Raw genomic sequence first — 16,969 nt, forward strand, 5'->3', positions numbered from 1 at the left:
CAAAAACAGCAGAAAACAGCAACTGGCTCTTCGGCATCTCGTTAATAGGATAGTGCTGGAAAATGCATAATAATGACATATAAAGTGTATTAAACATGTGAGTATCATAATAAAAGTAGCATGAAACATAAGAAATTATAGATACGTTTGAGACGTATCAAGCATCCCCAAGCTTAGTTCCTACTCATCCCGAGTAGGTAAACGATAACAAAGATAATTTCTTAAGTGACATGCTATCATAATCTTGATCAATACTATTGTAAGCACATGTAATGAATGCAGCGATTCGAAGCAATGGTAAATACAATGAGTAAACAACTGAATCATATAGCAAAGACTTTTCATGAATAGTACTTTCAAGACAAGCATCAGTAAGTCTTGCATAAGAGTTAACTCATAAAGCAATAAATTCATAGTAAAAGCATTGAAGCAACACAAAGGAAGATTAAGTTTCAGCAGTTGCTTTCAACTTGTAACATGTATGTCTCATGGATATTGTCAACATAAAGTAATATAACAAGTGCAATATGCAAGTATGTAGGAATCAATGCACAGTTAACACAAGTGTTTGCTTCTTGAGATAGAAGGAAATGGGTAAACTGACTCAACATAAAAGTAGAAGAAAGGCCCTTCGCAGAGGGAAGCATGGATTGCTATATTTGTGCTAGAGCTTTTATTTTGAAAACAAGAAACAATTTTGTCAATGGTAGTAATAAAGCATATGAGTTATGTATATTATATCCTACAAGTTGCAAGCCTCATGCATAGTATACCAATAGTGCCCGCACCTCGTCCTAATTAGCTTGGATTTACATGGATTATCATTGCATAACATATGTTTCAACCAAGTGTCACAAAGGGGTACCTCTATGCCGCCTGTACAAAGGTCTAAGGAGAAAGCTCGCATTGGATTTCTCGCTTTTGATTATTCTCAACTTAGACCTCCATACCGGGACAACATAGACAACAGATAATGTACTCCTCTTTAATGCATAAGAATTCAACAACAGATAAAATTCTCATAAGAGATTGAGGTTTGTTGTCCAAACTGAAACTTCCACCATGGATCATGGCTTTAGTTAGCGGTCCAATGTTCTTCTCTAACAATATGCGTACTCAAACCATTTGATCATGATAAATGACCCTTACTTCAGACAAGACGAACATGCATAGCAACTCACATGATATTCAACAATAGATAGTTGATGGCGTCCCCAGGAACATGGTTATCGCTCAACAAGCAACTTATAAGAGATAAGATGCATAAGTACATATTCAATACCACAATAGTTTTTAGGCTATTTGTCCCATGAGCTATATATTGCAAAGATAAAGAATAGAAATTTTAAAGGTAGCACTCAAGCAATTTACTTTGGAATGGCGGAAAAATACCATGTAGTAGGTAGGTATGGTGGACACAAGTGGCATAGTGTTTGGCTCAAGGATTTTGGATGCATGAGAAGTATTCCCTCTCAATACAAGGCTTAGGCTAGCAAGGTTGTTTGAAGCAAACACAAGTATGAACCGGTACAGCAAAACTCACATAAAAGACATATTGAAAGCATTATAAGACTCTATACCGTCTTCCTTGTTGTTCGACCCTTACTAGAAAATATCTAGACCTTAGAGAGACCAATTATGCAAACCAAATTTTAGCAAGCTCTATGTATTTCTTCACTAATAGGTGCAAGATATATGATGCAAGAGCTTAAACATGAGCACAACAATTGCCAAGTATCACATTATTCAAGATATTATACCAATTACCACATGTAGAATTTCCCGTTTCCAACCATATAACAATTTTAACGAAGCAGTTCAACCTTCGCCATGAATATTATGAGTAAAGCCTAAGGACATATTTGTCCATATGCAACAGCGGAGCGTGTCTCTCTCCCACACAATGAATGCTAGGATCCAACTTTATTCAAACAAAACAAAAATAAAAACATACAGACGCTCCAAGTAAAGTACATAAGATGTGACGGAATAAAAATATAGTTTCACTAGAGGAACCTGATAATGTTGTCGATGAAGAAGGGGATGCCTTGGGCATCCCAAAGCTTAGACGCTTGAGTCTTCTTGAAATATGCAGGGATGAATGATACGTCTCAAACGTATCTATAATTTCTTATGTTCCATGCTACTTTTATGATGATACTCACATGTTTTATACACATTATATGTCATTATTATGCATTTTCTGGCACTAACCTATTAACGAGATGCCGAAGAGCCGATTCTTTGTTTCTGCTGTTTTTGGTTTCAGAAATCCTAGTAAGGAAATATTCTCGGAATTGGACGAAATCAACGCCCAGGGTCCTATTTTTCCACGAAGCTTCCAGAAGACCGGAGGGAAGACGAAGTGGGGCCACAGGGCGCCGACACGCTAAGGCGGCGCGGCCAAGGGGGGGGGCCCGCGCCGCCCTAGTGTGTGGGCCCCCTGTCAGGCCCCCTGACCTGCCCTTCCGCCTACAAATAGCCTTCGTCGCGAAACCCCCAGTACCGAGAGCCACGATACGAGAAAACATACTGAGACGCCGCCGCCGCCAATCCCATCTCGGGGGATTCTGGAGATCACCTCCGGCACCCTGCCGGAGAGGGGAATCATCTCTCGGAGGACTCTACACCGCCATGGTCGCCTCCGGATTGATGTGTGAGTAGTTCACCCCTGGACTATGGGTCCATAGCAGTAGCTAGATGGTTGTATTCTCCCCATTGTGCTATCATTGTCTGATCTTGTGAGCTGCCTATCATGATCAAGATCATCTATCTGTAATGCTACATGTGTGTTTGTTGGGATCCGATGAATAGAGAATACTATGTTATGTTGATTATCAATCTATGTGTTGTTTATGATCTTGCATGCTCTCCGTTACTAGTAGATGCTTTGGCCAAGTTGATGCTTGTAACTCCAATAGGGAGTATTTATGCTCGATAGTGGGTTCATGTCTCCGTGAATCTGGAGGAGTGACAAGAACCTCTAAGGTTATGGATGTGCTGTTGCCACTAGGGATAAAACATTGATGCTATGTTCGAGGATATAATTATTGATTACATTACGCACCATACTTAATGCAATTGTCTGTTGCTTGCAACTTAATACCGGAAGGGGTTCGGATGATAACCTGAAAGTGGACTTTTTAGGCATAGATGCATGCTGGATAGCGGTCTATGTACTTTGTCGTAATGCCCAATTAAATCTCACAATACTCATTATGTCATGTATGTGCATTGTCATGCCCTCTCTATTTGTCAATTGCCCAACTGTAATTTGTTTACCCAATATGCTATTTCTTATGGGAGAGACACCTCTAGTGAACTGTGGACCCCGGTGCATTCTTTTACATCGAATACAATTCTTGCACATCTTTGTTTCTCTTGTTTTTACGCAAACAATCATCATCCACACTATACATCTAATCCTTTGTTACAGCAAGCCGGTGAGATTGACAACCTCATTATTTCGTTGGGGCAAAGTACTTTGGTTGTGTTGTGCAGGTTCCACGTTGGCGCCGGAATCCCTGGTGTTGCGCCGCACTACATCTCGCCGCCATCAACCTTCAACGTGCTTCTTGGCTCCTACTGGTTCGATAACCTTAGTTTCTTTCTGAGGGAAAACTTGCTACTGTGTGCAACATACCTTCCTCTTGGGGTTCCCAACGAACGTGTGTGTTACACGCCATCAAGCTCTTTTTCTGGCGCCATTGCCGGAGAGATCAAGACACGCTGCAAGGGGAGTCTTCACAATCCAATCTCTTTACTTTGTTTTTGTCTTGCTTTATTTTATTTACTACTTAGTTTGCTGCATTATATCAAAATACAAAAAAATTAGTTGCTAGTTTTACTTTATTTACTGTCTTGCACTCTATATCAAAAACACAAAAAAATTAGTTACTTGCATTTATTTAATCTAGTTTGCTTTATTTACTACTACTAAAATGAGTAATCCTGAAGTTGAAGTTCGTTCGTTTAAACAACAAGGGGGAGAATGTTTAAAAGATGCTTGGTATAGAATTAGTGATGCTCATAATAGGTGCACTAAGAAACACTCCACTATTATCCTACTCAGGAATTTTTATGTTGGTATCTCTAGTTGGAATATGTATGTTCTTGATTGTCTCGCGGGAGGTAATTTCCTAGGTACTCCTGCTTTAGAAGCTAGTTGCATTATTGAGAGTTTATTTGGAAAACCACCTGTTAATGAAGTGAAAACTGAAATCTCTCTTGAAGATATTATGAAAAAGATGGAGACCATAGAGCAAAACCTTCCGAGTATTGAAACTAAATTGGGAATACTATTCAGTAGCACTAATAAACTTGATGAATCTCTAGGAGGAATTAATGAGAGAATTTCTATCTTAGAAACTTGTGCTACTCATGATAATCAAACCCATAGGATAAATAAACTTGAAGAAGCTATGGGAATTTTGGGTTCAACTTTTTCTTCTCTTAAGTATAAAGAGAAAGCTTATGTGGGTAAGGAGCAAAAGTTCATGTATGTCTCTAAGGTGCCTAAACCAAAAAACTATTATAGGCCTAAAATTGACAAAGCTCTTAATACCACTATAGATAATGGAGCATCTAAGGTACCTATTTATGTTGAGGCTTCATCTCTCGATAATACTTGATACACACTTTCTGCGCCTAGCTGAAAGGCGTTAAAAAAAACGCTTATGGGAGACAACCCATGTTTTTACTACAGTAATTTTATTTTATATTTGAGTCTTGGAATTTGTTTACTACTGTAGCAACCTCTCCTTATCTTAGTTTTATTGCATTGTTGTGCCAAGTAAAGTCTCTAGTAAAAGTATGATACTAGATTTGGATTACTGCGCAGAAACAGTTTTCTTTGCTGTCACGAATGCGGGTCTAATTCTCTGTAGGAAAGTCAGAAAATTATGCCAATTTACGTGAGTGATCCTCAGATATGTACGCAACTTTCATTAGTTTTAAGTTTTTTCATCTGAGCAAGTCTGGTGCATGTTAAAAATTCGTCTTTACGAACTATTCTGTTTTGACAGATTCTGCCTTTTATTTTGCATTGCCTGTTTTGTCATGCTTGATGGATTTCTTTGTTCCATTGACTTTCAGTAGCTTTGTGCAATGTCCAGAAGTATAAAGAATGATTGTGTCACCTCTTAATATGTGAATTTTAGTTGTGCACTAACCCTCTAATGAGTTGCTTTGAGTTTGGTGTGGAGGAAGTTTTCAAGGATCAAGAGAGGAGGATGATATACACTATGATCAAGGAGAGTGAAAGCTCTAAGCTTGGGGATGCCCCGGTGGTTCACCCCTGCATATATCAAGAAGACTCAAGCGTCTAAGCTTGGGGATGCCCAAGGCATCCCCTTCTTCATCAATAACATTATCAGGTTCCTCCCCTGAAACTATATTTTCATTCCGTCACATCTTATGTACTTTGCTTGGAGCGTCTGTTTGTTTTTGTTTTTGTTTTGTTTGAATAAAATGGATCCTAGCATTCATTGTATGGGAGAGAGACACGCTCCGCTGTTGCATATGGACAAATATGTCCTTAGCTTTACTCATAGTATTCATGGCGAAAGTTTCTTCTTCGTTAAATTGTTATATGGTTGGAATTGGAAAATGATATATGTGGTAATTGGTATAATATCTTGGATAATGTGATACTTGGCAATTGTTGTGCTCATGTTTAAGCTCTTGCATCATATACTTTGCACCTATTAATGAAGAAATACATAGAGCATGCTAAAATCTTATTTGCATGTTTGGTTTCTCTAAGGTCTAGATAATTTCTAGTATTGAGTTTGAACAACAAGGAAGACGGTATAGAGTCTTATAATGCTTACAATATGTCTTTTATGTGAGTTTTGCTGTGCCGGTTCATCCTTGTGTTTGTTTCAAATAACCTTGCTAGCCTAAACCTTGTATCGAGAGGGAATACTTCTCATGCATCCAAAATCCTTGAGCCAACCACTATGCCATTTGTGTCCACCATACCTACCTACCACATGGTATTTCTCCGCCATTCCAAAGTAAATTGCTTGAGTGCTACCTTTAAAATTTCCATTCTTTATCTTTACAATATATAGCTCATGGGACAAATAGCTTAAAAACTATTGTGGTATTGAATATGTACTTATGCACTTTATCTCTTATTAAGTTGCTTGTTGTGCGATAACCATGTTTCTGGGGACGCCATCAACTATTTCTTTGTTGAATATCATGTGAGTTGCTATGCATGTCCGTCTTGTCTGAATTAAGGGCGATCTACCACTTTATGGTTAGAGCATGCATATTGTTAGAGAAGAACATTGGGCCGCTAACTAAAGCCATGAATCATGGTGGAAGTTTCAGTTTTGGACATATATCCTCAATCTCATATGAGAATACTAATTGTTGCTACATGCTTATGCATTAAAGAGGAGTCCATTATCTGTTGTCCATGTTGTCCCGGTATGGATGTCTAAGTTGAGAATAATCAAAAGCGAGAAATCCAAAATGCGAGCTTTCTCCTTAGACCTTTATACAGGCAGCATGGAGGTACCCCATTGTGACACTTGGTTAAAACATGTGTATTGTGATGATCCGGTAGTCCAAGCTAATTAGGACAAGGTGCGGGCACTATTAGTATACTATGCATGAGACTTGCAACTTGTAGGATATAATTTACATAACTCATATGCTTTATTACTACCATTGACAAAATTGTTTCTTGTTTTCAAAATAAAAGCTCTAGCACAAATATAGCAATCGATGCTTTCCTCTTTGAAGGACCATTCTTTTACTTTTATGTTGAGTCAGTTCACCTATTTCTCTCTACCTCAAGAAGCAAACACTTGTGTGAACTGTGCATTGATTCCTACATACTTGCATATTGCACTTGTTATATTACTCTATGTTGACAATATCCATGAGATATACATGTTACAAGTTGAAAGCAACCGCTGAAACTTCATCTTCCTTTGTGTTGCTTCAATACCTTTACTTTGAAATTATTGCTTTATGAGTTAACTCTTATGCAAGACTTATTGATGCTTGTCTTTAAGTACTATTCATGAAAAGTCTTTGCTTTATGATTCAGTTGTTTACTCATGTCATTTACCATTGTTTTGATCGCTGCATTCATTACATGTGCTTACAATAGTATGATCAAGATTATGTTGGTAGCATTGTCACTTAAGAAATTATCTTTGTTATCGTTTACCTACTCGGGACGAGTAGGAACTAAGCTTGGGGATGCTTGATACGTCTCAAACGTATCTATAATTTCTTATGTTCCATGCTACTTTTATGATGATACTCACATGTTTTATACACATTATATGTCATTATTATGCATTTTCCGGCACTAACCTATTAACGAGATGCCGAAGAGCCAGTTGCTATTTTCTGCTGTTTTTGGTTTCAGAAATCCTAGTAAGGAAATATTCTCGGAATTGGACGAAATCAACGCCCAGGGTCCTATTTTTCCACGAAGCTTCCAGAAGACCGGAGGGAAGACGAAGTGGGGCCACAGGGCGCCGACACGCTAAGGCGGCGCGGCCAAGGCGGGGCCCGCGCCGCCCTAGTGTGTGGGCCCCCTGTCAGGCCCCCTGACCTGCCCTTCCGCCTACAAATAGCCTTCGTCGCGAAACCCCCAGTACCGAGAGCCACGATACGAGAAAACATACTGAGACGCCGCTGCCGCCAATCCCATCTCGGGGGATTCTGGAGATCACCTCCGGCACCCTGCCGGAGAGGGGAATCATCTCCCGGAGGACTCTACACCGCCATGGTCGCCTCCGAATTGATGTGTGAGTAGTTCACCCCTGGACTATGGGTCCATAGCAGTAGCTAGATGGTTGTCTTCTCCCCATTGTGCTATCATTGTCTGATCTTGTGAGCTGCCTATCATGATCAAGATCATCTATCTGTAATGCTACATGTGTGTTTGTTGGGATCCGATGAATAGAGAATACTATGTTATGTTGATTATCAATCTATGTGTTGTTTATGATCTTGCATGCTCTCCGTTACTAGTAGATGCTTTGGCCAAGTTGATGATTGTAACTCCAAGAGGGAGTATTTATGCTCGATAGTGGGTTCATGTCTCCGTGAATCTGGAGGAGTGACAAAACCTCTAAGGTTATGGATGTGCTGTTGCCACTAGGGATAAAACATTGATGCTATGTTCGAGGATATAGTTATTGATTACATTACGCACCATACTTAATGCAATTGTCTGTTGCTTGCAACTTAATACCGGAAGGGGTTCAGATGATAACCTGAAAGTGGACTTTTTAGGCATAGATGCATGCTGGATAGCGGTCTATGTACTTCGTCGTAATGCCCAATTAAATCTCACAATACTCATTATGTCATGTATGTGCATTGTCATGCCCTCTCTATTTGTCAATTGCCCAACTGTAATTTGTTTACCCAATATGCTATTTCTTATGGGAGAGACATCTCTAGTGAACTGTGGACCCCGGTCCATTCTTTTACATCGAATACAATTTACTGCAATACTGTTTCTACTGTTTTCTGCAAACAATCATCATCCACACTATACATCTAATCCTTTGTTACAGCAAGCCGGTGAGATTGACAACCTCACTGTTTCGTTGGGGCAAAGTACTTTGGTTGTGTTGTGCAGGTTCCACGTTGGCGCCGGAATCCCTGGTGTTGCGCCGCACTACATCTCGCCGCCATCAACCTTCAACGTGCTTCTTGGCTCCTACTGGTTCGATAACCTTGGTTTCTTTCTGAGGGAAAACTTGCTACTGTGTGCAACATACCTTCCTCTTGGGGTTCCCAACGAACGTGTGTGTTACACGCCATCAATGAACCACGGGACATCCCCAAGCTTAGAGCTTTCACTCTCCTTGATCATATTGTATCATCCTCCTCTCTTGATCCTTGAAAACTTCCTCCACACCAAACTCAAAACAAACTTATTAGAGGGTTAGTGCATAATCAAAAATTCACATGTTCAGAGGTGACATAATCATTCTTAACACTTCTGGACATTGCACAAAGCTACTAAAAGTTAATGGAACAAAGAAATCCATCTAACATAGCAAAACAGGCAATGTGAAATAAAAGGCAGAATCTGTCAAAACAGAACAGTCCGTAAAGACAAATTTTTTAGGGGCACCAGACTTGCTCAAATGAGAAAAATCAAAACTAATGAAAGTTGCGTACATATCTGAGGATCACGCACGTAAATTGGCATATTTTTCTGAGTTACCTACAGACGTAGTGTCTCAATTTCGTGACAGCAAGAAAATGTTTCTGCGCAGTAATCCAAATCTAGTATGAACTTTATCATTAAAGACTTTACTTGGCACAACAATGCAATAAAATAAAGATAAGGAGAGGTTGCTACAGTAGTAACAACTTCCAAGACTCAAATATAAAATAAAAGTGCAGAAGTAAAATAATGGTTTGTCTCCCATAAGCGCTTTTCTTTAACGCCTTTCAGCTAGGCGCAAAAAGTGTGTATCAAGTATTATCAAGAGACGAAGCATCAACATCATAATTTGTTCTAATGATAGAATCAAAAGGTAACTTTTCTCTTTCTAGGGAAGTGTTCCATACCTTTCTTGAGAGGAAATTGATATCTAATATTACCTTCCTTCATATCCAACAGTTCGAAGAAAAGGTCTTCCCAATATAATGGGACAAGATGCATTGCATTCAATATCCAAGACAACGAAATCAATGGGGACAAGGTTATTGTTAACAGTAATGTGAACATTATCAATCCTCCCCAAAGGTTTCTTTGCAGAATTATCAGCAAGATTAACATCCAAATAACAATTTTTCAATGGTGGCAAGTCAAGCATATTATAGATTTTCTTAGGCATAACAGAAATACTTGCACCAAGATCACATAAAGCATTACAATCAAAATCATTGACCTTCATCTTAATGATGGGCTCCCAAACATCTTCTAACTTCCTAGGAATAGAAGTTTCCAGTTTTAATTTTTCTTCTCTAGCTTTTATGAGAGCATTTGTAATGTGCTTTGTAAAGGCCAAATTTATAGCACTAGCATTAGGACTTTTAGCAAGTTTTTGTAAGAACTTTATAACTTCAGAGATGTGAAAATCATCAAAATATAAACCATTATAATCTAAAGCAATGGGATTATTGTCCCCAATGTTGGAAAAAATTTCAGCAGTTTTATCACAAGCAGTTTCAGCAGTTTTAGCAGTTTCAGGCAGTTTTGAACGCTTTGCATTAGGACTAGAAACATTGCTAACACCAATTATTTTACCATTGATAGTAGGAGGTGCAGCAACATGTGGAGCATTAGCATTACTAGTGGTGGTAATAGTCCAAACTTTAGTTACATTATTCTCTTTAGCTAGTTTTTCATTTTCTTCTCTTTCCCACCTAGCATGCAATTCAACCATTAATATTATATTCTCATTAATTATAACTTGGATGGCATTTGCTGTAGTAACAATTTTATTTTCATTATCCTTATTAGGCATAACTTTCAATTTCAAAAGATCAACATGAGCAGCAAGACTATCAACTTTAGAAGCAAGTATATCAATTTTCCCAAGCTTTTCTTCAACAGATTTGTTAAAAGCAGTTTGTGTACTAATAAATTCTTTAAGCATGGATTCAAGTATAAGGGGTGTATTCCTATTATTATTGTAAGAATTCCCATAAGAACTACCATAACCGTTACCATTATTATAAGGATATGGCCTATAGTTGTTACTAGAATTGTTCCGATAAGCATTGTTGTTGAAATTATTATTTTTAATGAAGTTCACATCAACATGTTCTTCTTGGGCAACCAATGAAGCTAACGGAACATTATTAGGATCAACATTAGTCCTACCACTCACAAGCATAGACATAATAGCATCAATCTTATCACTCAAGGAAGAGGTTTCTTCGACAGAATTTACCTTCTTACCTTGTGGAGCTCTTTCCGTGTGCCATTCAGAGTAATTAGTCATCATATCATTAAGAAGCTTTGTTGCGGCGCCTAGAGTGATGGACATAAAGGTACCTCCAGCAGCTGAATCCAATAGGTTCCGTGAAAAAAAAATTCAGTCCTGCATAAAAGGTTTGGATAATCATCCAAGTAGTCAGTCCATGGGTTGGGCAATTTTTAACCAAAGATTTCATTCTTTCCCATGCTTGTGCAACATGCTCATTATCCAATTGCTTAAAATTCATTATGTTACTTCTCAAAGATATAATTTTAGCAGGAGGATGATGGCGCGTAACTCACACGTTCGTTGGGAACCCCAAGAGGAAGGTATGATGTCGTATAGCAGCATGTTTTCCCTCAGTAAGAAATCAAGGTTTATCGAACCAGTAGGAGCCAAGAAGCACGTTGAAGGTTGATGGCGGCGAGATGTAGTGCGGCGCAACACCAGGGATTCCGACGCCAACGTGGAACCTGCACAACACAACCAAAGTACTTTGCCCCAACGAAACAGTGAGGTTGTCAATCTCACCGGATTGCTGTAACAAAGGATTGGATGTATAGTGTGGATGATGATTGTTTGCAGAGAACAGTAGAAACAGTATTGCAGTAGATTGTATTCGATGTAAAAGAATGGACCGGGGTCCACAGTTCACTAGAGGTGTCTCTCCCATAAGAAATAGCATATTGGGTAAACAAATTACAGTTGGGCAATTGACAAATAGAGAGGGCATGACAATGCACATACATGACATGATGAGTATTGTGAGATTTAATTGGGCATTACGACAAAGTACATAGACCGCTATCCAGCATGCATCTATGCCTAAAAAGTCCACTTTCAGGTTATCATCCGAACCCCTTCCGGTATTAAGTTGCAAGCAACAGACAATTGCATTAAGTATGGCGCGTAATGTAATCAATAACTATGTCCTCGAACATAGCATCAATGTTTTATCCCTAGTAGCAACAGCACATCCACAACCTTAGAACTTTCATCGTCATCGTCCTGCATTTAATGGAGGCATGAACCCACTATCGAGCATAAATACTCCCTCTTGGAGTTACTAGCAAAAACTTGGCCAGAGCCTCTACTAACAACGGAGAGCATGCAAGATCATAAACAACACATAGATTGATAATCAACATAACATAGTATTCTCTATTCATCGGATCCCAACAAACACACATGTAGCATTACAGATAGATGATCTTGATCATGATAGGCAGCTCACAAGATCAGACAATGATAGCACAATGGGGAGAAGACAACCATCTAGCTACTGCTATGGACCCATAGTCCAGGGGTGAACTACTCACACATCAATCCGGAGGCGACCATGGCGGTGTAGAGTCCTCCGGGAGATGATTCCCCTCTCCGGCAGGGTGCCGGAGGTGATCTCTAGAATCCCCCGAGATGGGATTGGCGGCGGCGGCGTCTCAGTATGTTTTCTCGTATCGTGGCTCTCGGTACTGGGGGTTTCGCGACGAAGGCTATTTGTAGGCGGAAGGGTAGGTCAGGGGGCCGCCCGAGGGGCCCACACCATAGGTCGGCGCGGCCAGGGCCTGGGCCGCGCCGCCCTGGTGTGTGGCCACCTCGTGGCCCCACTTCGTTGACTCTTCGGTCTTCTGAAAGCTTCGTCCAAAAATAGGACCCTGGGCGTCGATTTCGTCCAATTTCGAGAATATTTCCTTACTAGGATTTCTGAAACCAAAAATAGCAGAAAACAGCAACTGGCTCTTCGGCATCTCATTAATAGGTTAGTGCCGGAAAATGCATAATAATGACATATAATGTGTATAAAACATGTGAGTATCATCATAAAAGTAGCATGGAACATAAGAAATTATAGATACGTTTGAGACGTATCAAGCATCCCCAAGCTTAGTTCCTACTCGTCCCGAGTAGGTAAACGATAACAAAGATAATTTCTTAAGTGACAATGCTACCAACATAATCTTGATCATACTATTGTAAGCACATGTAATGAATGCAGCGATCAAAACAATGGTAAATGACATGAGTAAACAACTGAATCATAAAGCAAAGACTTTTCATGAATAGTACTTAAAGACAAGCATCAATAAGTCTTGCATAAGAGTTAACTCATAAAGCAATAATTCGAAGTAAAGGTATTGAAGCAACACAAAGGAAGATAAAGTTTCAGCGGTTGCTTTCAACTTGTAACATGTATATCTCATGGATATTGTCAACATAGAGTAATATAACAAGTGCAATATGCAAGTATGTAGGAATCAATGCACAGTTCACACAAGTGTTTGCTTCTTGAGGTGGAGAGAGATAGGTGAACTGACTCAACATAAAAGTAAAAGAAAGGTCCTTCAAAGAGGAAAGCATCGATTGCTATATTTGTGCTAGAGCTTTTATTTTGAAAACAAGAAACAATTTTGTCAACGGTAGTAATAAAGCATATGAGTTATGTAAATTATATCGTACAAGTTGCAAGTCTCATGCATAGTATACTAATAGTGCCCGCACCTTGTCCTAATTAGCTTGGATTTACATGGATTATCATAGCATAGCACATGTTTCAACCAAGTATCACAATGGGGTACCTCTATGCCGCCTGTACAAAGGTCTAAGGAGAAAGCTCGCATTGGATTTCTCGCTTTTGGTTATTCTCAACTTAGACATCCATACCGGGACAACATAGACAACAGATAATGGACTCCTTTTTTAATGCATAAGCATTCAACAACAGATAATATTCTCGTAAGAGATTGAGGTTTGTTGTCCAGACTGAAACTTCCACCATGGATCATGGCTTTAGTTAGCGCCCCTAATTTGAGGTTTTGCAATCTTGTCCCAAGACAACCAGTGCATCGATCTCTTGTCGCTCCACCAGAATTGCGCAGACATCGACACACAAGTACCCTTTGATAACTGAAAACAGCTCATGCACTTAGAGCGGCATCGTCCTGATGAAAGCTATTGATCAACCTGAACTTTCACTTCCCGGCCCAATGTTCTTCTCTAACAATATGCATACTCAAACCATTTGATCATGATAAATCGCTCTTACTTCAGATAAGACGAACATGCATAGCAACTCACATGATATTCAACAAAGAAATAGTTGATGGCGTCCCCAGGAACATGGTTATCGCACAACAAGCAACTTAATAAGAGATAAAGTGCATAAGTACATATTCAATACCACAATAGTTTTTAAGCTATTTGTCCCATGAGCTATATATTGTAAAGGTAAAGAATGGAAATTTTAAAGGTAGCACTCAAGCAATTTACTTTGGAATGGCGGAGAAATACCATGTGGTAGGTAGGTATGGTGGACACAGATGGCATAGTGGTTGGCTCAAGGATTTTGGATGCATGAGAAGTATTCCCTCTCGATACAAGGTTTAGGTTAGCAAGGTTATTTGAAACAAACACAAGGATGAAGCGGTACAGCAAAACTCACATAAAAGACATATTGTTAACATTATAAGACTCTATACCGTCTTCCTTGTTGTTCAAACTCAATACTAGAAATTATCTAGACCTTAGAGAAACCAAACATGCAAATCAGATTTTAGCATGCTCTATGTATTTCTTCATTAATGGGTGCAAAGTATATGATGCAAGAGCTTAAACATGAGCACAACAATTGCCAAGTATCACATTATTCAAGATGTTATACCAATTACCACATATATCATTTTCCAATTCCAACCATATAACAATTTAACGAAGAAGAAACTTTCGCCATGAATACTATGAGTAAAGCCTAAGGACATATTTGTCCATATGCAACAGCGGAGCGTGTCTCTCTCCCATACAATGAATGCTAGGATCCATCTTTATTCAAACAAAACAAAAACGAAAACAAACAGACGCTCCAAGCAAAGTATATAAGATGTGACGGAATAAAAATATAGTTTCACTAGAGGAACCTGATAGTATTGTCGATGAAGAAGGGGATGCCTTGGGCATCCCCAAGCTTAGACGCTTGAGTCTTCTTGATATATGCAGGGGTGAACCACCGGGGCATCCCCAAGCTTAGAGCTTTCACTCTCCTTGATCATAGTGTATATCATCCTCCTCTCTTGATCCTTGAAAACTTCCTCCACACCAAACTCAAAGCAACTCGTTAGAGGGTTAGTGCACAATTAAAATTCACATATTCAGAGGTGACACAATCATTCTTTATACTTCTGGACATTGCACAAAGCTACTGAAAGTTAATGGGACAAAGAAATCCATCTAACATAGCAAAACAGGCAATGCAAAATAAAAGGCAGAATCTGTCAAAACAGAACTGTTCGTAAATACTAATTTCTAACAGGCACCAGACTTGCTCAGATGAAAAAACTTAAAACTAATGAAAGTTGCGTACATATCTGAGGATCACTCACGTAAATTGGCATAATTTTCTGAGTTACCTACAGAGAATTAGACCCAGATTCGTGACAGCAAAGAAAACTGTTTCTGCGCAGTAATCCAAATCTAGTATCATACTTCTATTAGAGACTTTACTTGGCACAACAATGCAAATAAACTAAGATAAGGAGAGGTTGCTACAGTAGTAAACAACTTCCAAGACTCAAATATAAAACAAAAATATTGTAGTAAAAACATGGGTTGTCTCCCATAAGCGCTTTTCTTTAACGCCTTTCAGCTAGGCGCAGAAAGTGTGTATCAAGTATTATCAAACGGTGGAGCACTTACAGCGGGGTGCGGAGTTTTCTCAACCATGCATAGTATATTGGATACATAAGTTTTAGCGTCTCTCTTTTCATTAGTCTTGGGCTTACTACTCTCATCGAACAAATTTTCAGGAACAAGCCAAGCATAGTTATTTTCTAGTGCTTCATGCATTGCTAGGAGCTTACATGGTATTGGTGCTTTGATCTCCCTATCATCATTAATATTATTAGTATACCTTATTCTATCCATATCCATTTTTTCAAAGAGACTAACAAAATTGGTATAAGAACCAAGCATATCATATTTAGAAAAGACCTTTCTAGCCTCTCTTGCTATACCACCAAATTCTCTAAGAAGGGTTTCTAAAACAAAAATTTTCTTTTCCCCTTCTTCCATATCACCGAGTGTAAGAAACATGTGTTGGATTATAGGATTGAGATTAACAAATTTAATTTCCATCATACGAACTAAAATAGCAGCGGCAATTTCATAAGTAGGAGCAAGGTCTACCAAGTGTCTATCTTCAAAATCATCAACGGTACTAACATGGTTGAAAAATTCTTCTATATTATTTCTCCCAATTATAGACACGCGCCCTACCGGCATGTCTTTAACGGTAAAATTAAAAGGAAACATGATAAAATAAGTAAAGTAAGTGCAAGTAACTAATTTTTTTGTGTTTTTGATATAGAGTGCAAGATAGTAAATAAAGTAAAACTAGCAACTAATTTTTTTGTATTTTGATATAATGCAGCAAACAAAGTAGTAAATAAAATAAAGCAAGACAAAAACAAAGTAAATAGATTGGATTGTGAAGACTCCCCTTGCAGCGTGTCTTGATCTCCCCGGCAACGGCGCCAGAAAAACTGCTTGATGGCGCGTAACTCACACGTTCGTTGGGAACCCCAAGAGGAAGGTATGATGTCGTATAGCAGCAGGTTTTCCCTCAGTAAGAAACCAAGGTTTATCGAACCAGTAGGAGCCAAGAAGCACGTTGAAGGTTGATGGCGGCGAGATGTAGTGCGGCGCAACACCAGGGATTCCGGCGCCAACGTGGAACCTGCACAACACAACCAAAGTACTTTGCCCCAACGAAACAGTGAGGTTGTCAATCTCACCGGCTTGCTGTAACAAAGGATTAGATGTATAGTGTGGATGATGATTGTTTGCAGAGAACAGTAGAAACAGTATTGCAGTAGATTGTATTCGATGTAAAAGAATGGACCGGGGTCCACAGTTCACTAGAGGTGTCTCTCCCATAAGAAATAGCATATTGGGTAAACAAATTACAGTTGGGCAATTGACAAATAGAGAGGGCATGACAATGCACATACATGACATGATGAGTATTGTGAGATTTAATTGGGCATTACGACAAAGTA

This window comes from Lolium perenne, chromosome 5 (assembly GCF_019359855.2).
Source record: "Lolium perenne isolate Kyuss_39 chromosome 5, Kyuss_2.0, whole genome shotgun sequence".
In the NCBI taxonomy this organism is placed as follows: Eukaryota; Viridiplantae; Streptophyta; class Magnoliopsida; order Poales; family Poaceae; genus Lolium; species Lolium perenne.